General features: G+C 61.6%; 1 protein-coding gene across 1 annotated transcript in view; it reads left to right on the top strand.

Moving 5' to 3' along the window:
- Window positions 1-1,363: 1,363 nt before the first annotated feature.
- The window catches only part of MGMT (O-6-methylguanine-DNA methyltransferase), a gene marked incomplete at its 3' end in the record, with an annotated part of 142,320 nt that continues 120,658 nt past the window's right edge, over window positions 1,364-23,025 (top strand). The window contains exon 1 of the mRNA XM_084244524.1: window positions 1,364-1,382. The remainder of the gene's footprint in view (window positions 1,383-23,025) is intronic.

The raw sequence follows: 23,025 nt of genomic DNA, 5'->3' as shown, positions 1-23,025 counted from the left end.
CGCGCCCCGCCCAGCTCCGCCGACAGGCCCCGCCCCCTGCCCCCCCCCAGCGGCCCCCTCCTCGCCCCGCGGGGTCCCGGGGCTCCAGGCCCCGCCCCCGCCCAAGCCCCGCCCCGCCCGCGGCCCGCCCCGCGCCAGGCCCCGCCCCCGCGTCAGGCCCCGCCCCGCGCCCGGACTTGCCTGGGCTTCCCGCCTTGCCCTGAACCCCGAGTCTCTGCGTCGCAGCTGCTCCCGGTGGGCGCCGTGGGCGCCGCGGTGAGTGTCTGGGTGTCTCCCTCCAGAGCCCGGGGTGCTCCCTGGGGAGCCGGGCTGTGGACCCGGGGACAGGCCAGCACCCCTGAGGGCCTGAGCACAGGGCACCCCCCTCTCCCTCGCCACCGGGCACCCCTCCCGCGCAGATCCGGGGTGCCCGGGAGGAGGCCCGACCCGCCCCGCGTGGGCCCGGGACAGCACACCTGGGCGGGCAGCCTCGAGGCGCTCCCGCCGCCCCTCGCCAGTGCCCCCCGCGGGCGGCCTCGGACTCCCCCCGCAGGAGACCCCCCAGCCCTCCCGGTCCCTGCCCCCCGCAGCCCCCTCCTGCGGCCCCAGAGCAGGCCAGGCCCGGCCGCCCCGCGGTGGTGCCCGAGGCCCCCGGACTGGCCTGGCGCGCCTGGGGACCAGAGCGGGGGCCCGGCCCCGGCCCATCCCGCCCGGGCCCTGGTTGGGGGTGCCCTCAGCCTGGGCCGGGGCGCAGGGGCTGCTTGGCCCACCTGTGTGCAGACCCCGCGGCCGTGGGCCGGCGCTCGGAGCTGCCCGGAGCCAGTCAGACGGAGAGTGGCCGCGCACCCTCGCCGGGCAGGTGCCGCGCCTGGTCCTGCAGTGGCCCTGAGCCCCTCCGGGGCCAGAGGCTGCGGGAAGTGGACAGACCCAGGGTTTTAAGGGGCACCCGCGCCCCCCGCTGAGCTCAGCTGCTCTACCCTGAAGGCGGCTCCGCAGGCCCAGGCTCCTGGGGTCCAGGCCGCCGCCTGCAGCCGCCCCTGCCCTGGGCTTCAGCTAGAACTTGGCAAGTTGAGTGGTGCCGGGGGAGCCAGGCCTCCGGGGCAGAGATGTGCCGAGGTGGTGTCCACAGGAATGTTCTTTCCATTAAAAAGACCTGCGTTTCCAGAACGCGGCCTCCCGCATGTCAGCACACTCTGCTGTGGCGAGGCTGCGCTGTGGGGAGCGGAGCTCTCGGGACGCAGCTCCCCAGCCAGCCTCACTGACCCTAAATCTTCTCTCTCTTCCTCTTGCGTGACCACCAGCTCACCAGGGGTCTGTCCGTCCTGCAGGGACAGAGGCCGAGGCGCCCACCCAGGGCCTTCTCTTCCTCTCTCGAGAAGCCGTCAGCCCGTCAGCATCCTCCGGTGAGCGGGACACACCCCCTCGTCCTTCCTGTCCTCACCGTGCGACCGTCACTTAGTGGCCAGGGACACACCCCCGACGGCTGTTCCAGGTACCGGGCGGCCTGGGCAGTGCCCTCCCTGGGCAGTTTGTGGTGCGTGTTCTCCTTGGGAGAAAAATGGAACAAGGCGGTATTTTCTGAGTGCTCTGTCCTGTCACCTTTGTCCACACTTTGTCCCATGCTTGAGCCCCTGCCTGGGGTAAAGACCCTCTAGGCCCACCTCCCGAGTCCCTTGGGCCCCTGGTCTCCAAGAGGCCCTGACTTTGTCCAGCTGCAGCACAGCCCTCCCTGCGCCCCGCCCCTCCTGAGCCCAGCACCCTGGACCCCTGGCCTCCCTCCCGGCCTCCACCCCTTCGTGGTGCCAGCACCTTGGGCCCCCAGCCCCCCCTTCCAGAGCCCCACCCCCCTGGAGTCCCACCCCCCTAGCTCTGCACCCTGGACCCTGGCCTCCCTCCCGGAGTGAGCACATATGGCCGGCAGTGCCGCGGGGGTAGGACAGTCATTCTGTGAACACGCTTTCTTTTTTTTTTTTAAGATATTTATTTATTTATGCATACAAGAACTGGGGTACGGGCTAGAGGTGCGGGGGTGAGAGGATTCACCAGAGATAGGGTGGGGAGCAGAATAGGCTGATGTACTGAGATACACCGCTGAGGGGAGCAGCGGGGAGACAGGAGAGGTCTGCTGTGCCCCGGGGGTAGCTCCCTGGCCGGGATCGAACTCAGGCTGCAGTGGCTGTGGACAGCTTCGTAGGTTGCATCTGAACCCCTTACGCCACCAGTGTGTTCAGAGGCCCTGAACACACTTTCTTGGGCTGTTGCGATCTCAGTGCAGTGTGTGTGTGTACATGCACGAGCATGCATGTACACGTGTGTGCACTCTGCTCCTTGGAAAGCCGTCCCGTTGGAAGGAGTCCTGCCTGTGACTCTCGGGAGGTCAGCAGAGCACCCCACCCCGGCCCTCCACCCGCCCCCAGCAGCGCGGTAGACCTCAGGTCACCCACCCACGGCCCCGCCTGTAAAAGCAGGTGCTTATCGCTTGTTGGCTCGTCATGGACATCACTGGCCCTCGCGGGAGTGCGTGTGGACGTGTCCAGCCAGGAGCAGTTCTTACTGACAGATCGAGTGGTGTGGAGAGTAGTTTAGATGCCTCTTACCTTATTGATATCTTGGGCAGCTCCAGCCCTGGACATGGGGTGTCCAGGTGAAGGGAGTGGCGGATCGCAGGGCAGGCCATGGGTGGACGTTGAAATGTTGGGCTTTAATGAATAACTGGCAGCTAGTTCTTGGCTGTCGTTACACCCTTAGTTGAATGTTGTCTCCCAGTCAGAGGCCACAGCAGCAGGTGTCAGCTTCACGCCGGGCCGTGGTGCAGGTGTGCCAAGAGCCACTGCGGTGGGGGCTGGTGGGCCAGGAGCAGGAAGGCAGGGGTCCTCCCGGATCTTCTGCCCCTGCTCCAGTCCTGGGTTCTGCCTGAGCAGGAGACGCCCCCACACGGGCTGGGCCAGGCGTCGGTCACCTGCACCAGGGCGCTATGGACAGGAGTGCCCCCAGAGCCCCATGGGGGGCAGGACCTGGCCTTCGTTGGGCCCCTCTGGGACAGTGACCTGCGGGGGCTTTGGGTGACACCTCTGCAGCCTGACGAGAGGGTGGGGCGGGTGGGCATGGGGGACAGCAGCCTCGTGGGTCCTCGATGGTCAGGGCCTGGGTGGGGGCAGGAGGGACAGAGAGAGGCCCGTGGCCTGCTGTGGGGTCCAGCTGGGGTGTGTCAAGGCCTGTAACCCCGGGACCCTCAGAGCCCTTAGAAATGGGACTGCAAAGCCTTAGGGTCCTCAGCTTGTCATGAGCCTACAGCAGCCCCGCCGTGAGGACCCGGCGCGGGGCTGGGCGTGGAGGGGGACAAGGACTGGACCGTGTCCTCGGCACGGCGCGCAGCTGGGGGTGTGCTGGGCTCGGCGGCCCGCTATTAGTAAGGCTTTCACATTCAGGAGGAAGTTTGAGGACTAATGGGCAAAGACGAAGACCAGAAATGATGTATTTCCAAAAGTTACTGAATTTAGCTGGCTCTCCCAGGAAAAGCCCCTGTGTGCTATTCTTTATTGTGCAGAAAAATATGTTTCTGTCACCATCGTGTTATCATCGGATGAAGCTGTCGAGTCAGATGGATGCGGCGCGACGGCCGGGGATGCTGATTACACCTCGCCCGGCCGGCCCATCCGTCTCGGCCTGGAGGGGCGGGGGCGGCCGGGGTCCCGCCGGTCCCGCCGTGTGTCTCCAGAAGTGGTATTTCGAATGCAGATGTGGGTTCGAGTAAACCGTCTGCGCCACCCGCCAGCATCGCCGGGCCCCACCCTGCCACCTTGGGCCGCCCCCCCGACCGCCACCGTACCCACCCCCCACCACCTCGCCCGCCCACCCCCCTCGGCCCCCCGCTTTGTCTCCTGCCCCTAGGCTCTCGGGGACACTGCTTTAGTCGGTGCTGGGCCCGACTCCCAGGCCAGGCCTCCCGGGCTCCAACCAGCTTCCTAGTCTTCCGCTGTCCGGGCAGAAGCAGACTTGCTCTGGGCTCTGGTTTTAACATGTTTACTTTTGCCACTCGGCGAGGGGGCCTCTCGCGGAGGCCCTGTTCTTACCCCCGGCTGGGGGCTCCCCACTCGTGTGAGGGGGCCTCTCCTGGAGCCCCTGTTCTTACCCGCAGGCTGGGGGCTCCCCGGGACCGCATGCCCCCAGGCCCGATGGGTCCAGGCTCCCCGTGATTTGTCTGCGTGAATTTCTGACTGAGGGGCCTTGGGGGCCTGAGGCACTTTTGCTCCTTACCTGTGACCCCAAAAGAGGAGGTGTCCTTGCAGGCCTCTCAGGTACTCTGGTTTGGTCAGAAGGCCGGGTGGGGGCAGTGCCCAGCCCTGGCCTCAGCGGGCAGCCCTTCCATGGCCCAATCACCTGTGGCCACTGCGTGCTCCGTATGACCCTCCTCTTCTGACCCAGCACACGGGACAGAGGGTCGGCTGGTGGACACCACGTGAGCCAGGCCACCTCCAGGCTGCCTCCTGGACTGAGGGCAGAGGGCACAGGGCTCCAGGTTCAGGCCTCGAGAAATCTCTCACCTCACCCTCTGCCCCGACGATGATGAGGGGCTGGCCTCCAACTCAGCGACCTGCCTCACACCCCACTGGGCTCCCTGTTCTGTCTCTGGGGACACCAGGAAGCTTCCTGGGAAGGCCTAGCCCCACAGGCCCTGCCCAGTGAGGCCCAGACGCTGGGAGCTCAGGCTCGGGTCAGCACTCCTGCCCCTGCCCGCCATGCCCCCTCCCACGTGGAGTGAGCCTCTCGGGACCCCTGAGGCTGTCCACTTTCTAGAAGCCTCTGCTGGGCAAGGGAGCAGGCAGGAGGCCTCCTCCCCAGGGCTTCCCACGTCTGGCCTGGGAAGCCCGATAACCAGACACAGGCGCAGTCTGCTCGGGCCCTCAGAACCCTCTGGGCTCTCAGCTCTTCCAGGAGCCTCCTCAGCTCCGGCAAAGTCCCCCCACGGGGCCAAGGGGCAGGGGCCCATCCCACTCACACTCTGTTTCCTGCTATTTGTGTGGTTTCTCTCAGCGCTGGGGTTGATGCTGGAAGCTCTGCGCCAGTGGGGGAGGCCCCGCGGGGGCGCCCCCAGCACTGCCAGCAGCGGCTGTGTCCCCTTCAAAAGCCAGGTGGGCAGTCTAATCCCCACCCCGCCGCCTGCGGCTGGGGGAGCCCTCCCCAGACAGCACGTCCGCTGGAGCCTCTCCTGACCACGCGGCGTGGCCCCTGGCTGTGCAGGCCACCGGGGCGGATGCTCTCTGTGGGGTTGCACCGCTGACACGCTGAGGGTTGCTTGGGATTGTGTGTGAGATCGGGATTTGGGGGGAGGATGACTGTAATCAGAAAGTGCTCAGAAGTCCCCGCAGACTGTTCTCAGCTTCAGCTCCCGGCACCCGCAAAGGTGCGAGTGTGCGCAGGCGTTGAGAGCAGCGTGGCAGAGACCTGGGCCTCGCTGCCGGCCCGGCCTGCTGGGAGGGGCTGGTGGGCGTCCTGGATGGCAGTGGGTGGTTGACAGGCCTGGTGTTGGGCATCGGGGCTGGGGGCGAGGGGGTGTGATCTGGGGTGAAGGAGTGTAATCTGGGGCGAGGGGGCGGGCACCGGCCCCGTGGGAGGGCGGTACCAGCTGGATCTTACACACGAGGGGGTTAAGGCGCGGCGTCTGGAGCTGTGGGGCCTCTGGCTGACTGGCTGCTTGTCCTGAGTTTATGCGTTCAGGCTGCGGTCTTGCAGGGTGCACGGCAGCACGTGGGCTTCTCGTGTCCCCTCCTGGACTTCCGAGAACAGCCTGGCTGGCCCCGTTCCGGGCTCACCATCTCTGAGGTTTCGGAGTCTCTGTTGGGCGGCACCTGCAGGACGCCTCTCCCGAGGGCTCGGGCCACGTCGGCCTGAGTCACAGCCTGGCCGTTGATGGGGGTGGGGACCGAAGCCGGGCGAAGCGGTATCTCTGCCGGAGGCCTGTGTTCTCACCTGGACCGTGCACCTGCCCGGTAGCAGATGGGGTCAGGCCCCCAGAGGGACGCAAGTTGCAGGCCTGGCCACGCACCTGCCTGCTCACCTTTCCGAGCTCCATCTTGCGGTGCCTCCCCAGAACCCTATGGTGCCCCAGAACCCCGCCGTGGGGCCCACCTGGGCCAGGAGGGGGCTGTGGTCGGACCAGGGAAGCTGAGAGAGAGTGATATGAATATTGAAGACGTGGATTTGAATTCTCAGTTCTGTTTAATTTATTTATTAGCAGAGCTGTGTTTGTTGTTTAATTCCATAGTGAGAGCCTCTAAGAATATGATTAACCTTGAGGGCCATCTTATAATGTAATTATTAATGATTGATTCTGTTTATCCTTGGAATCAATAAGAGAGGCATAATGGCGTGCTGTATGGCTGGGCTCGATTTCTTACATTTCGTCAACACGGTTCTGTGACAACAGCGGTATCGGTTTATTACCCCGAGCAGATTGGATGGATCTGAAGTGTATGATTAGTTCTGTGTAATTGTCGAGATGTGTGGCGCACCTTACGTGACTTATGTTAATCTGGCCAGGCGTGTTAACATCTCCTGCCACTAATAGTCAGGGTGGGGATGTGTAGTAATTGATCTTCCTGGGAGTGCTGTAATGTAAAAACAATTCCGGCTGTTTGAAGTATATTTTACAAGTGCGCATGGGGCCTTGGGGATGTTATATTGAAAAACCCAATTGTACAGTTACCATGGGAACCCAATTAGAATAGATTGCTTGATTTTTTTTTTTTCTTTTGGTCTTTCATCTTGACCAAAAATCTAATGTGTCTTCAATGTCCTCACAGAGTGGCACCCACGCGCGCCGCCGGAGGGGTCGTCCTTCCCGCTTCTGTTGCCGACGCTGAGCAGAAACGGCCGCGGGCTCGGGCAGCTCGATGAGGACGCCCAGGGGAGGAGCCGGGGTTGCGGGAAAGTTAGTGCAGTGGGAGGGGCGTCACCTGCACCTTTGGGCAGGCCCGGCCGCGGGCCGGACGACAGGCGTGTCCCCCGAGCTCCCTCATGTCGCTGGTTTGGGGCTGGGGGTGTCCCTGACCTTCTCTCTGCACCGCAGGGCCCCACGTCGTGGGCTCAGAGGCCTTTTGTGCTCCTCACCCTTTGGCAGCCCTTCCCACGGGGCGCTGACAGTGATGTTGTTTCTGGGGTCCGTGGGTCTGGAGCGCGGGGTCCTCGGGGTCACTCTGGGAGAGGCGTCACCCGAGCTCCCGGCCGGCGGCGCGGCGAGTTTCTCCCCGAGACGGTCATATGTGAAGAACAAGCTTGTCAGGGGAAGGGACAGGAGAGTGAAGGACACTGCGCAGGCCCCAGCGGGCAGGAAGAGCTGCCCCAGAAGGGACAGGTTTGCCGAGAGGCCTGCGTGGTCGCAGGCGGGGCCCTGAGGAGAGCGGCCTCCGCTGAGGGTGGTCGGTGAGAAGCAGCCCCGGCAGGTGCAAGGCACGGGCCGGCAGGAGGCTGCTGCCCTGCAGAGGAGAGAGTGGGTGAGAAGAAGCACCTACACGGGCACAGGTGGGCAGTGGGCGTGCTGCCCCGAGCCGGAACCGAGCACGGATGTCGTCCTCTGTTTGGGAGGAAGGGCTGACTCCTTGTGAGCCTTCAGTTTCTCGTTGACTTTGGATGGCAGAATCGGGTGCTGTCGATGCAGAATGGAGAAGGGACTGGAGAGTCCGCAATAGGCCCAATCTCCATATCTTTACCCTGGGCCTGTGCTCTAGCCACTCCCTGCAGCGTCTGAGCCCTGCTTGGGTCTTCTGCTTGGTGATCTAGGCGTTGGCGCCGGAGGGTCTTGGTTTCCAGAGCTGGTCAATGGCTGTGCTGATCCAGCTTCCAGCTCTTGGCATTTTGTGAGCCAGGTTTCTGGTCCTTTTCAGTTTTTCTACTCTTGTCCTACATCACGGGAGCCACTCACGTATTTATCACTTCCGTGAAGCCACAGTGAACCTGTTAATTTTAATGCATGTAACACACTTTTTATGAAAAGTCACCCTGGTGCACTGAGCCCCCTACCGTGCAGTGGGGCTCCCCTGGTTGAGGAGGCCGGTACCTGGAGGGTGGGCTGGCAGGGATTCTGGCTCCCCACGAGGGACCCCTGCGGCTTCTGGAAGGTTCTGTGCGCAGGGTGTCAGGCCTCTGAGCCCCAACTTCCCTGGACCATCCTGTGACCTGCTCCTCACCGACGGCCACACTGCCAAGGGGGCGGTTCCTCCAGGGTCAAAGCTGCAGGTGAGGCGAGCGGCTCCCAGCCCCCTGCCCCCCAGGGAGCAGGGCCTGTGTGTGCCCCAGAGGGGAGAGGGGTCTGCTCACAGGACCCGCCCCGCCCCCACACCCCAGGTGATGTTGGCTGTTTTTGTTCCACCTTTAATGGGATTGAGGGTGTTTTCTCCTTTATGCTGTTACTGGGGTGAATTATGTGGATGGAGCTGCCTCTGTTAACCGACTCTGCATTCCTGGGTCATCCCAGGCCCGTGAGTCTCTTTTCAGACCTGGCTGGGTTCCCTTTGTCAAAACACCTGCGGCCTGGGCCTGGGACCCGGGCGTTCTCTGCAGGTGTCTGTCTGGTCAGTCTCCTGCTGACCTGCCCAGCCCTGCGCGCCTCCTCTTTCGTGTTTCTCAAGAAGTTGAACCATGTCATCAAAGTTGTTGAAGTTAATGGCCTGATGTTATTTTAATATCCCTTTATCATCCTTTTAATGTCTGCGGGATTTTAAGCTGTTTCCTTATTTTTATTCCTGATAGTGGTGATTTGTGTTTTCTCTTTTTTCCCATCATACGGTCTGGTAAGAGGTTTGTGAACGTTCCTTTCAAAGAACCAACCTTTATTATCTTTTCTTTTCCTCTTCTATTTTGTTGGTTTCTAGTCGCTCATTACCTTTGCTTATTTTGGGTTTCCTTTACTCTCTGTAGTTCCAGGGTGGGCGCTTTGGTGCTTGAGCTGGGCCTTTTGTCCTTTCTCCTGGAGACACCGGGCCTTGAGCCTCCCCGGCCCCAGGCTGGCTGCTCCCCCTGGCGCGGCACCCCGGTTCTCAGACAGCCCCGTCCTGCCCCTGGTCGCCCCCTCCTGCCGGGGTCACCCGTCACCCGGGGTCACCCTCCTGCCGGGGTCACCCGTCGTTCCTCCTCCCAGTGTTCGGCGTCTCCTGCTCGCTGCCTGGTGTCGTCGCCCCGTCAGTGACGGCGCGGGGAGGGGACCTGCTCCTCCTGAGTTTGCCGAGTGCGGTTTCTTGGCCAGGACAGGGTCTGTTTCGGTATTGCGGGCCCTTGTGAGGGACGAAGCTTATTCTCTTGTCTTGGGAATGCGCATCCTCTCGCCCACCTGGGGTCGGTTCCTGGCCTTCTTGTGTCCTCACCACGTCCCCCTCCCTGGCCGGGAAGCTGTGAGGACAGGAGTGAGCCTCCCGCGGTCCCGGGAGAGCTGCCCCTTGCTCGGGTCCTGCTTTATGTGTTTTCAGCTCTTTCATTCGGTGCGTCCGTGTTTGGGTTCTCATGTCATGGTGGTGAAGTCACTCTTCCCCTCAGGACGTGGCCCTCCGGAGCCTTAGCAATGTGGCTTGTTTAGAAATTACTTGTTGGATATTAAGATAATTGCTCCAGCTCTTTTGATGAGTGTTTTCCATGCTTTCACTTTTAACTTAGCTCGTCGTCGTACTTGATCTTTGTTCCTTGTGACCGGCAGCTGGCTGGGCTGCGTCCTCGTGAAAAGTGCAGGTGAAACTGGGTCATCGCCCCCCTGCTCTCTGCGGGGCTGGCAGAGTGACTGGCTTTCCAGGGCCACTGGCTGTTGTTTTCTCTTCCTGCAGCCTCTGCTCTTGTATCGCCTCCATTTTCCATCTCTTTTTGGATTGTTGGAAATTGTCTTAGTGATTCCACTCGGCCTTTCACCCCTGCCGTTGGCTTCTTAGCCTCCCCCAGCCCCCCGCCGCCTCCTCTCTCTGCTCCGTGGCTGGCGGCCGCTCCGGGGCCGCAGTTTTCTTCTTCAGCTCGTCGTAGTTGGACTCAGATGTATTTTGTTCTGTGTCGGCTGCAACAGAAGGAACTTCAGCGTCTTCAGCCCATTCGGTTCCTTCTGTTCACTTCATCGGCTTTGTGTCTGCCTGTCCTGAGCTCCAGAACATGTCGTGAGGCTTTAGCTCTAGGCAGTTGCCTTTAAAAGAGGTCAATAGAGAAAAGAACCGTTTCTCTGTTTCTTCGCATGTTTACCACTTCTTGTGCCCAGCGTTCCTTTTGGGGTCCTGCACATTCCCATCAGTAGTCTTGGGGTGCAGTCGGCTCCCCTGTGATGGCTGTGAGCAGAGCCACACGGCGCAGGGCAGCGGCCCGTTAGCCGAGGGCTGACAGCAGCGACGCTGCCAGCACGCCCTGCCGGCTGCGCTGGGCTCCGACCCGCCGGCATCCCGGAGCCCCGACCTTCAGTGCACGCGCTTCATGGAGCGGCTGTGGCTGACAGAGGCCTCCTGTTTGCTTTCTGGCTCTTGGCTGTATTTAGGTAGTTGTGGTTACCAGAAAACCCCGTATTCAGAAGGAAGGTTCAGTGTGCCGGAAACCTGGCTGAGGTGGCATGGCAGGTCCAGATGAAGCAGATTGCTGAGCACTCCGGCGGCCAGGGCGAGAAGTGAGAGAGGCCCTGCCGAGCTCCCACGCGCGGTCAGGCATGAGTGTCGCCAGCAGAGAGCCGGTTCTCCCACACTCCGCTCAATTTATGGTAAAAGATAAACGAACATAAGAAAAACAAATATGGCTTCACCCCCTTTGTTGCGTTTCCCCTGTTGTTGCTGAGGGAAGACGTTTCGGATGGGTAGTACCCCCACCCCGCTTCCGGAGGCCGTCGGGTGGAGAGAGGCGCGCCCGGAGGGGCCTCTGATTCTTCGGTGGACTTTTGTCTCCAGGAGTTTGCTGGAAGGGTCACAGGTCAGCTGCCACCGGCCGTCAGACCCCTCCCTTCTGCTCCCATTCTGCTCTGTGGGTTCCCTGCCCTCTGCCCTCTAGATGTGGGGTCTGGGGGGTGCTGTCGGGGAGACTGGAGGCCCGTGGGCTTGGCTGTGGCCTGGCCGCACCTCTTCTGTTCTTGAGCAGTGGACTTCAGCCCCTGAGCCTCGGCTCCCCTGCGGAGCCCCCGCCAGCCGTGGTCGGCCCTGCCTTCCTCTTCTCCCCGGCGTGAAGGCAGCGGTGCAGAGCCGCGCCCTGGACGCCTGCCCCGCTGCCGCCTTCTCATCTGCTCAGCTCAGATGCCCGGACAGCAGGGTCTGGAGAAGGTGCTCGGGGCGCGTTGACATTCTGCTCAGAAATGCAAAGATCGTTCCTTGTGTCTCTGCTCTGAGTGAGGTCATTCCAGGGCACACGGCAGCACCAGAGTTGGGGTAGCGTGTCTGGGTCCCAGTTTTTCCTCCTGTCGCTGCTGCAGGTGACGTGCGTGTCCTCACTAGCAGGGCTTCCGCCGAGGGCAGGCATTCCGGCGTTTTCAGGCCGTCCAGGATGAGACCAGACAGCACAGCATGTCCTTCGCTGCCAGAATCCACACCCTGCTGCTAATGGCCGCTGACGCCTCGGCCAGCCAGACCCTAATCAGTTCAGTTTAGCCGAGGCGGGGACATCGGCCCCTGCCGTGCTGCCTACCCGGCGTCCAGCGTGTGCGCAGCTCTCCGTGGAGAGATGAGCCAGCAGGCTGTCCTCTGTCCCCGTGTGGGGTGGCCCGCCCAGCACGGCACAGCCAGCTGGCCCTCGGTGGCTTCCCTCAGCCCCGGCTCGCCTGGAAAGTCCCAGGGTGCCGGGCGAGGACCAGCATGGCCTGAGTGTCGGGGCACCGGGCAACCCTGCGGCTGCGCTGCCTGTGCTTCCTGCCGTGCAGGTGGCTCCGTTGGGCGCCAGTACCCGGGCTGGACAGGGGGACGTGGTGACGCACGAGTTCTGTTTGCATTTACGTCTTTATGCACAGCACACAGACAGCCGCACGGACACACCCGCGAGGTCTGGGGTGCAGGGAGAGGCTGGCCGCTTCCAGCCTCGGGAGGAGGCTTTCAGTTCGGGAAACTACGCTGGGCTGATTCCCAGCTCTGGCCACGGGGTTTGCCCTCAGACAGCAGCAGCCCTTCCCGGCGACGCCGCGTCCAGAGTCGGGACAGCGAGGCTGGTGCTCTTCCCTGGCCCTGTTCGCGCCCCTGCTGTCCTGGCCGCCTCGCCCTTCCCTTCCTGCTCGCCCCGTCCCTTGTTTCCACGTCAGTCACGGGTTGATAGAGACCAAAGAACATACGCGATCCTGTAAACAATGAAATGAGACCGAGGCCCCCATCCCCGTGAGGCGCAGTGATGGTGAGACCCCCGCGTTGTTCCTCGGCTTTAGAGCTTCAGGTTTTCGCTCTCACCGATGGTGCTCTGCCAGGGAGGACGTTTCCTTCTCTCTGGTTGCCCAAGAAATTTTTATTTATTTTTTAAAGATTTATTTATTTTCACATTTGGGTACAGGCCAGATGCGCGGGAGGGGGAGAGGATTCACCAGAGACAGAGCGGGGAACAGAACAGGCAGATCCACTGAAATCCACTGCTGAGGGGAGCAGCGGGGAGACAGGAGGGGTCTGCCGCGCCATGTGGGATTCTCCCTGGCTGGTGGGGATTGAACCCGCGCTGCAGAGGCTGCAGACAGCTTCACAGCACGGCGCTCAACCTCCTGCGCCACCAGGGGAGGCCCCAAGAAATTTTTGAACAGCATTAAACAGCGAGTAGCTCCCTGGCCAGCCGGGGATCGAACTCATGGGCTGGAACTCGTGCTGCAGAGTCTGCGGACCGCTTCATAGGTTGCGTCTTAACCCCTTGCACCACCAGGGAGGCCCCTTTGAATTTTATTGAAATTTTTCTGCATTAACTTATGAGAGTCCCGCCTCCCCAAGCCTGTTAATGTGCATAATGATCATTACATGTAAGGATTCAGTCCTGTGAGGTCACTTTTACATTCCTGGGATGAACCTTCCTCGACCACCGAGCAGCCTCACTCAACGGCTCTTAGACTGGCCTTACTCGGGTTTGGTTTGAATCTTTGCTTCCGTCCAGATGTTTATGGTAAGCATTGGCCTATTTTTTTTTCTTATTTATAGTATCCTCTGGTTGGGTTTCAAAGACAAACTGACCTTATAGAATGGATCGAGCCTTCTCTGTATTCTGCTCTCCGGAAGAGTTTAGATTAAAATGATCTTTTCTTTGAAATTTTCATTTGCAGTAAGTTCTGTCCATAGCAACAGCAAATTAATATAGGGGCTTCCCTGATGGCCTAGGGATGGGTCTCAGCATTGTGTCTGCTGTGGCGTGAGTTCAGCCCCGGCCAGGGAGTGGACCCCACAGGGCGCATCAGACGTCTCCTTCCCCACTGCTCCCTCTGCAGTGGATTTCAGTAGATCTGCCTGTTCTGCTCCCCACTGTGTCTCTGGGGGTCCTCTCACTCTCCATACCTCTGACCTGCACCCCAGCTTTCCTATGCAAAATGTATATATGTATGTGTATATGTGCGTGTGTGTGTGTGTGTGTGTGTATAGTCTCCTATAGTTTCCATCATCTGGCTTTAGATTTGATTTGGACAGTGTGCTGTTGACGTTCAGCCTTTGTCCTTGTGTTAAAAATGCATACGTCATGTGTAAGTTTTTTATAGAGATGATGATCTTCACTTCTTTTTTGTTCAGTTCCGTCATGTTAAAACGCTTGTGATGTGTGTAGTTCTGCCTTTGTGCTCCTTCTCGTCTATTTCTAGTCTCTTCTATTTTTTGTTTTTATTTCTACTCTGTTTTGCCTTCTTTTAGATTAATAACAAGTTTTTGTTCATTTTACTCATCTACTAGCTTTGCAGTTGTACGTATTGAGTATTTTTCTTTGTGCTTTACCTAGAGACTGCAGGACACCTCCTTGGGAGACTATGTTTCACCTAAAACTCCACCTGCCACGCGCGAACAACTAGCTACGTGAGACTCATTCTCTGCACCTGGCCTCGGCTGCAGGCCTTGGTTCTGCCCCTCAGCTGCCATCACCAGCGTCCTGATGTTACTGTTTCGTGTACCCAGTATTTATGTAGCTTCATCACGTATTTTTCCTTTTGGCAATTTTTCTACCTTTCTTTGTTATCAGACTTCCATCTGAAATGACTTTCTTCCGTTTGAAGAATTCTTTAAAATATTTTTCAGTGCAGTGTCGTCCATCCATCGGGGGCAGATGAGTCTGTCTTAAAATGTCATTGTGCCTCTGTTTTAAAGGCCGATTTGTTCTTGATTATTCTTGATTGTTGAGTCAGCAGTTATTTTGTTTCATCCTTTTAAATGTGTCCTTTTGTTTTCTGCTGGTTTCTAAAATTGTGTAGAGAACGCGGCCTTCAGCCTCGTCCCGGGAGGGGCGTGTGGAATTTCCCCGCAGGCTGCTTTTAAGGCTCCCCCCCAACCCCCCTCGAGCCGACTGGTGTCGTACTGGGCTGGCTTCCACGTGTGTCCTCGGGTGGCCGCTGACCACGTTGGTCCCGGGTGGCAGCCGGCCTCTCTTCTAGTCTCTTCTCCGCTCTTCCTTCCAGTGTCCATGGCTCAAAGAGGGGGACCTGTCCACAGCGCTCAGCTCCTCCTCCGCCCTGGTCCTCTGTCCACACGAACGTGCTGGCTGCCGGCTGCCCCGGGGCCACAGATCCCGTGTGCTGCCCCGCCGGGTATGCTGACCACACCGGGGCTCTGGATCTCAGCGTCCGTGGTTTCCAGCTCTGGAACGTCCGTCTCATATGTTACCATCACGGCTGTTTTCACGCTGAGCTCTGTGCTTACGTTCCTGCTGCCTCAGTCACTCTACTGTGTCCTCCGCGCTTGTAGCCTGCCGAGCGTGGTCATCTGCAGTTGCTTGGTAGCACCAGGAGCTTCACCGTCCTCTGCTCATGTTCTCTCCTTTCTCCTTCTCCTGATTGTGTCATAAGCACAAACACACGTCGGTGCACACATGGGGCAGCCACGGTCCAGCACGGGTGCTCATGGCTCTGATCGCGGCCTCCCCGGATCCAAGCGCCCGGGTGCGTGCAGCCGCCTCAGGGCTGCCCCAGCTCCCTCGAGGGTGTCTTGGCAGTTCCGTCGCTCACATGACCTAAAGGATGAGTTAAATTTCAGTGCACAGAGGCGCTTCCTGGGGCAGCTTTGAGAACTAAACCCAGCAGAGAAGCCACAGAGGCCCCCACAGCCTCCTGGCCCAGGCCGGCCACGTCGAGCCAGTCCGTGCCCAGTTGAGCTGGCCGCCCCGTCCTCTCTGTTCCCGGCTGCTGCCGGCCTCAGGGTTTCCGGGTGCTCAGTCCTTCCTGCTTCTGACGCTGCTTCTCCACTTGTCTTTATTTTGATTTTTCCTGCCTTGAGGGCTTTCCTTCAGGTGGATTACGTGCTCTCTCCGGTGGGGCTGCTCCCGCAGGCCCCGCCCCTCGGGGAGGGGTGCCCTGGATGGGTGGAGCCCTGAGCCCTGGAGCCCCAGGGCCTGGCCGGGGCCTACCTGTGAGCTGACCGCTTCGCCCCACACCTACTGCACACGCCTGCGTGAGCTCTGCCCTCCAACCCGGCTCTGGACGTTTGTCAGAATTAACAATTTATGTTTATGATTCCACCTCCTAGTACAGATAATTGCTGCTTGTAAATGAGACTCATTTCTCTTTGTGCACTTGAGATACCGCGGCGCAGAGGGACAGCTCTCGCGGTCCTGAGCCTAGGCCCAGTGCTGGAACCCGGCAAGAATTTTCTACAAACCTCAAAATACCTGCTTGGAGGCCGTGGGTCAGGTTGTTCCGCACGCTCTTCACTAGTCTCTGGGTAGCAGGGAGTTTGGCGGGTTGTGAGCACCGGCTCTTCCAGGCCACGGGTGAGGCGCCCCCGCCCGGCCATCGCTGGCCTGCAGCAGGCGGCCTTCCGGGCTAGGCGCCGTGTGCGCACCCCGTTGCGAGGACTGCCCAGCGCCGGCGCTGTCGCCTGCGGCGCCAACCTGCCACCCGGCCGGCAGCCAGGAAGAGGAAGCGCGCCGGCAAGGCGCCCCATCTGCGGCCTAGGCCTGCTCCGGCCTGGGCTCGTCTCCTCCCGCCAGGATCTGCCGCTTCTCTCCGCGGCGCCGCTCCACGGGGGCCACGTGACGCCGAGCTCCCGGGGTGGTTCCTGCTGCTCCCGCATCTGCTGCCTGAGGAGCCGCCCCACAGCCGCGAGGGGCTTGGGGTCCCGGGTCCCTGCTGGCAGGCCGGGCCTGGGGTGGCCTGGAGGGGCCTGGTGGACGGGCCTGGGGGTTCAGGGGGCCAGGGCGGGGCCTGGGGGCCGGGCGCCCGCCTGTCCATGCCCGTGGCTGTCCTCTGGGGGGAGGGGCCGGCTGTGGTGTCTGCTGCTTGGCGTCTCCCTTTTAACGTCCCCTCACCCTTTTTGACAAAGGAAAATCGATGGCTGAGCTCTCTGGGCTCGGACGTGGCTGTCAGTGGAGGCTGTGTGAACACTGAGGGAGCCCTGGGCGTGGGCCGCCCTGCGCCTCGCAGCCCGGCCTCCCCTGCGTGTGGCCTGCAAGCCTCCCGCTCCCCTTCCCTGGGATCCCCTCGTAATGAGCACATTAAAAAATGCATGAAAGTTTAATGGACGGCCAGCGAGAGGAGAGGCCACTCTTATAACAAGATTAATACCTTGGCTCAAGGGACATAACATTTTAGTAAAATCAAAATCTGTGTCGTTCTCCTAGCTGTGCCTCAACCCCTGGCTCCCTTACAACAATGTCTGAATAAAACGCGGCGCTGAGGCTGGCTGTGCCACCCCGGCTGGGGCCTGACCTGGAGCCGGGGGGCCTGTGCTGCCAGCGGCACCCCTGGAATCGGCAAGGTGTCCCTGTGGCCTCGGGGTCCCCAGGGAAATGCCCCCCGAGGTCGGGTGCATGGGTGGGGTTGGGCCCGCTCGGGGGCCCGCTCGGCCCCGGCGCCTCAGTGCAGGCCGCTAACGTGTTCATTTTTTCTTTGGTTGGTTTCTGATTTTGAGCAGGAGGAGCCTCATTTCTTACTCTGACTTACGCCATGATAGAAAGCGGCTGGCCAGCCACACTGATCTTAATTTATGGTCTCTTTAACCTTTTTCTCCCCCAGCCGCAGCTCACACCTCTCCCAGAGCTGGCGCCCTTCCCACGTGTTCCCAGCCAGCCTGCAGCCTCCCGGCCCCGTCCGCGGGCACTGGGGGCACCCGCCCTGCTCCCCCGTTCCCAGCTCCCAGCTGCCGGTCTTTGGGGCCAGAAGAGACTGCGTGCTCCCAGGTGCTAGTGGGATGCAGTTCTTTTGCTGTTTTCTGAACGCGTCCCCCAGACCACCTGCCGACATGGTCTGTCGAGGAGTCCATTTCCACCCTGTGACTTCTCTGCCTTTCGTCCTGGGCGGCAGGGTGACGCTTCATTGTTTCTCTCTGATGTGTTTTAGCACGACTCAGATGAATTGCTCCTTCCAGCTTCGCGCTCCCTCCATCCCCATTAACTCCTGCTTTTCTCGCGCCTCGCAAACATTTCAAGGTCTTTGGCAAAATTTTTGCACTGTGGAAAGTCACCTCTGGACGCGCCACGATGCTTTGTCTGCACTGTGCCGTGCAGCTCGCCGGCTCGGACAGCCCAAGCGCAGCCAGGCCTGCTCTGGCGCCCCCCACCACAGGCGCCTGGGCCAGCGCGGGGTCAGAGGAGGCGCCGCCCTGATGGCCGCTCAGTTCTTTTCTCTGTGTCCTTTTCTTTAGCAGGCGGTGGACCTGCAGGGCGTTGCGCCCACGGCGCAGCCCGCACGCCGCCTGTCTCCCGCTCGCTGCTGAGTCTTGGAGCTGTGCAGCGGGCCAGGGCGCACACGGCCGGTGCACAGGCCCTGGGTTTCCCTCGGGCCCCGTTCTTGGCCCTGCTCTGCCCAGCCCCCAGGCATGTACCCTCGTCTCCTTCACCACGCTGCCCCGTCCCCGTCCTTTGCTCGGTCGCCTGGATGCCAGAGGACAGCGGCGGTGATTGGCAGGTGGCTCTCCTGGGGCTGCTCTCAGCCGAGTGGCCTGGGCTGTACACCTCAGCGGGGAGAGGAGTGAGGAGCCCTCACGGCGTGATGCGGCCGCCCAGACAGCAGGCCCGGCCCTGAGCACCCTCGATCCGCGGGGCCCGCCGGGCTGCACCAGGCCCAACTGCAGGCCTCTGTCGGGAGAGGTGTGGGCACTGCAGACATGTGGGCTCCCGCCTACTCACTGTCCGCTGCACGGGAGGAGGGCGTGTGCTGGGGCCTCGCGGCGGGGCCCCTGCGCGGAATGAAGAGCCCCTTCCTCACCTGCTTGTGTCTGTCTGGTGAGCCGCACACGCAGTGGACATTTGGTCCCCAGCGGGCCTGGCCTCCCGAGGTCAGTTCCTGGGTCCTCCTCCGGTCCCCGCCCGTTGCCGGCTGCATGCTCTCTGGCTCCGCGTGGCCCAGGCCAGCTTCTGCTGCCCTGGTCGGTCCTGTCTCTGCTCCGGGGCACTGCAGCCCATCCTGGAGAACACTGCTGGGGAACCCCATCCGGCTGGGTGCTCGCTGCCCCCCGGGTGCATGTCTGTGGGGGAACATGCACCTGCCTGCCCGTCAGGCGCCTCCTGAGCCCCCATGGGAACCCCCAGCCCCTGGAGCTCCCCACAGCGAGTCACCTGCAGTTCCTGCTCCCGTGGCACCCCGGGTCATGGTCACAGGGGATCCCCCAGGGTGTGCATAGCACCGGCTCAGGGTTCTCCCAGCACCTCTGGAGGCAGGGTCAGGGCTGGGGTCGGCATTTGGAGGACAGGCAGAAGCTGCAGACGCCTGCCTCCGGGGTGGGGTGTGGAGTGGCGGCCCCCGCAGCACTCCGTACCATGCACGGCTCCTCTTCCTTCCACTCACCCGCTTTGCTTTCTCTTAATTCCCATTTTTGTTGAGCTGGTGCTTTTGGCCTCGTGTGCTCACTCCGGCTCTTCCCTCTGCTGTGCAGTGGGGCTCCTGCACGGCCGCAGGGCCCGCCTGGGCCTGCTCGTCCGTGTGCGCCCGGGCCCACGTGCTGGCCTGTGACGGTTGGAACCGCCGTGCCGTGTTCCAAGGGCGCCGTGTCCTGAGCGCCTGAAGCTAGTGCTGAGTTGGGTCTGCAGGCGGCATGAGACCATGAAGCGTGGCAGAGAAATGCCAGTGGCCTCTGCTGAAGACCCGGAGCTCCATCGCGGGGAGTAGCGGCGCTTCCAAGCTCAGGCCGGAGCCCCGCCTCGGCCTGGCAGTCGGGAAGGCAAGCCCTGGAGGGCCAGCAGGTCTGGCAGGCCGTGAGCCCAGCACACACCGGGGGCTGTTTGGGGGCATCTGCCGCTGTGGAGCGACTGAGGCTGCTCTGCCCACGCGTGTGGGGGCCTGTGCCGGGAGGGGCCTGCAGCCTCAGCTCCCACGAGTGCGTGTGCCCGGGCCTGTTGCTCCCGTCCTAGTTGTCACCGCAGACCCAGGCAGCTCCCACCGTCCTGCTGCCCACCCATCTCTGCTGGCCGCCTGGCCTGGGTGTCCTCGGTGGGACAGAAGTCTCTTGCTCTGGGGTCTGCGGTGTTTGCTTTTTCACCAGAGAGGAAATGACACCGGGTGATTTTGTTTTGCCCCGTGTGGAGAGTGAAAACGAAGCATGGGTGACACCTGCAGAGGCCTGCGCTGTCCACCTGTCCCCAGCGGACGCTGCCCTGAGCCTGGGGCGGCTTTTCCCCTGGGTGGGGGACCCGCCAGGGACGCGCCACCAGCTCACGTCGCACTCCTGTCACCTGTAATTCGCTTACAGAACCAACGTGGGATTTCTCCCTTTATTCTTGGCTTTCAAATCAAGTTACGTTCTTTAAAAAAAAAAAAAAATCAACAATTTACTTTGGAAGGAAACGGGAATAGAAAGCCGAGGTGGGAGCCGGTGCTCGCAGGCTGGGGTGTGCGGCGTCACCCACAGGCCCGTGGCAGAGCAGGCGCACCCGGCCCAGAAGCCCCTCGCCCCTGCTCCACGCTCTTTACATTTAACGCTGACGCCTGGGCCGGGCGCTGGGGTGCTGGGTGCAGGCCCGGGTGGAGGGGGAGGCAGACGGCGCCCCGCGGCCCCGCCACCGCCTGTGCTGCAGGTGCAGCCAGTTGAGGTTATGGCGGATGATGGATGATGCGGGGAGCGTCTCGGGAAGCACCTCTGATATTGCGCGAGGCACTTGGGGTCGGCGCACTTGGCTGCTGCGTGATTTACCCCGTGTCCCTGCCACTTCCTGAGATAAAGCTGCTGTTTTATCAAAAATGCCAGCAACTGTGATTTAGAATTTATAAACCTCCGTTTTCAAATAATTGTTCTGATTACTTTCTGCCTTGGCAATAAAATGATGAAGGTAATTGCACACTAATGCGAGATCGCACCAAAATACAATAAAATTAACCTGAATTAGCTTGAGTTGTCGATGAGAAGTATTTATGAAATGTGGTGTCGCAATAAGGGAGGGAGATATTACGGCTGGAAGGTGAGTTATTGCCTTAATGTAATACTCCTTGAAATTTAAAAAAGAGACTTTCTGTTGAGGGTGATTGTGCTTTGGAAATTAAGTTGAAGTGATTCTTATAATTGGCGACAATAACGCACCTTGGAGGTAATATCTTTTATTGCGTTATGCCGAGTCGCATCACCTTCTGCTCAGCACTGCCGGCCCCGGCGCCTGCTCAGGGGGAGACGCGTGCAGGCCCCGCGGCCCCGAGCGCGAGCGTCCGCGCGTCCTCCGTGTGTCCAGGTCCACGTTCACTCGCGCCCACGCCGCGTGTGAGTGCTGCTGTGCCGAGTCGTCCACTCTGTGAACGGCCACTCGGTCTTTGCGGTCGTGACCCGACTGAGGCCTCCCTTCCGGCCCGCCCCCGCTGCTGGGGGCAGCACTGGCCCTTCCCCATGGCAGGAGGGGTCCCCGCGTGGTGCGCCACCTCCCTTGGCCCAGCCCTGTGGGCGGCGCACAGGCCACGTCCATGGCCGCTGCGCCCTGTCCCGGGAGTAGCCTCCACGTCGGGCCTGGGGTGCACCTGCCCCTCCCTCACCCAGCCTCTGGCTCCCGGGGGCTTCCTTCTGCACCTCGGGCCAGGGCAGGGGGTGGGCAGCCGTGAGGATGCTGAGTGCACACCCAGCAGTCCCGCCTGAGCTGCACCAGTGGACGCGGGGACCCTGTGGTGGGGGCGTCACGCATGGCCCCGTGGGGGCCTCTGTGGGGTGCGTTCTCAGGAACGGGGAGAGGGCGCTGGAGGTCTGGAGGCTGGCGGGTAGCCCGGGCCAACGGCCGCGCGTGGAGAGCGGTGGGGGTCGGGGAGGGGCGCGGCCTCAGCTCCGGCTGGATGGCTGCGGTGCGTGGACGCCGCTGGGCCCCATCCCTGTGCCCGGTGAAATGGGCGCCGGGCCAGACCTCACCTGCCTGAAAAAGGCCAGAGTCATTCTTGAAGGATGAGACTCGGGCATGTTGCTAACTACTTATCAAAGAAATAATAAAGCGGAATTCGGGACATCAGGCTGTGGCGTGAGGGTGGCTCTGGCAGGCGCGGCGCAGGGCGTCGTGGCGTTCCTGGGCGCGGCTGCCTGTTCCCTGCATCTGTTTGTTTTTTCCCTTTGGCTGAAATCCTTGCCTTTCCCACGCGGGGTGTCTACCGTTGCTCCCGAGTGCCTGGAACATGTGTTCCTTTAAGCTGGGGGTAACGTTTACTCTCGCGACGGCTTCATCTTTGTTGCGCCCCCCGCAGTGACCGGCGCTCGGCCAGGCTGCGTCTGCCCCCCCCGGCCCGGCCCCTCCGTGCCCCAGCTGCCCGCGCGGTCTCTCCACGGTCACCCGGCGCATAAATGACTTGGTTATTTTTGCCGAAAACGTTGTATTTCGCCGCAGAGCTGGTACCCGGCAGTGCCGGCGCTGATTCCCTGGCTGGAGCGTGTCCGCGGTGGACGGTGGCCCCGGCTCTCGGGCAGACGTTCTTGAGCGCGGTTTGGGGCGAGCATCGCGACGTTGGGCTCTCGGCTCGCCCAGAGGCAGCTGAAACGCCCGACGGTGACCCCAGTTCTCTGTCTCGCTTTCCTTGCTGGGTATCGTTCTGGGGTGTAAGGTTTGCTTGACTCGAAATCCGTGCAGAATGTTTAAATTTTTTTTAAAAACACCGAGTCACTGCGTCACGCCCCTCGGCCACCCGCTTCGGGCGACCCGCGTCGTGCTCCGGTGCTCCGGCCCGGCGGCTTCGGGAAGACGTCCCAGGCCCGGGCGCCGGGCGGGCGCGGCTCCGGGCGTCGGGGGGAGCTAGAGCCGCCGCCGCCTCTCCCCATGGCAGGCCACAGCCAGGCGGGCCCCACCCCACACCCACCTTGGCGCTGCCCCCGAGGTGGTGACAGCCCAGCCGCCAGGCGCAGCGCGGTCACTGCCTCGCTCCCGGGGTCAGATAGAAAATGGGCGTCAGAAGCATGTGCTCGGGTGGGAACAGGCGCAGCCTGGTGCGAAGCAGTGCGCTTGAACGTCGGGGCGAGGTCACCCCAAGCCTCCCTGGGATCGCCTGGGTTCCAGATGGTTCTGCTGATTCGTGTCACCTTTGACGTGGGGTTCAGAGCCGTGAGATGTTCGTCCGTGAGCACCGTCGCGCGAGTTCCTCCTCTGTGGTCTAGTTAAACGGGGCCAGCTGATTGCGTCGTAACATTCTGAAAAGTGTCACGTTTTCATTGGCTTCTGAAGTACGCGGTGGGGGCTTCCTCGTGGGGTGGTGCAGGGGCAGGAAGGCCCCAGTGCAGGTTTCTATGACTCTATGTGGACGGGGTGAAGGAGGAGAGAGTCCTGGAGCCCTCGGTGGCCTTTCAGGCTTTTATTGGGGTTTACCGGGTACACGGCAGGCAGGGGTGCCGGGGGACGGGGAGGCTGGCAGGCCCCAGCCCCCGGCGTAGCTTCACGCTTTCTGGGCTCTCCAGTCTTCTCTCGCGTTCTCTCTGCTTCTCTGCTCTCCTACGTCTGCTGGCGTCCCCGTGACGCCGCCCTTACAAGCGCAGTCTCAGCCCAGGTGAAGCCCGTCTACCTACGCCCACGCCCGCTCCAGGT

Source organism: Talpa europaea (genome assembly GCF_964194135.1).
Source record: "Talpa europaea genome assembly, chromosome: 10".
In the NCBI taxonomy this organism is placed as follows: Eukaryota; Metazoa; Chordata; class Mammalia; order Eulipotyphla; family Talpidae; genus Talpa; species Talpa europaea.
Note: the sequence above shows the minus strand (reverse complement) of the source record. Positions and strands in the feature narration are given on the sequence as shown.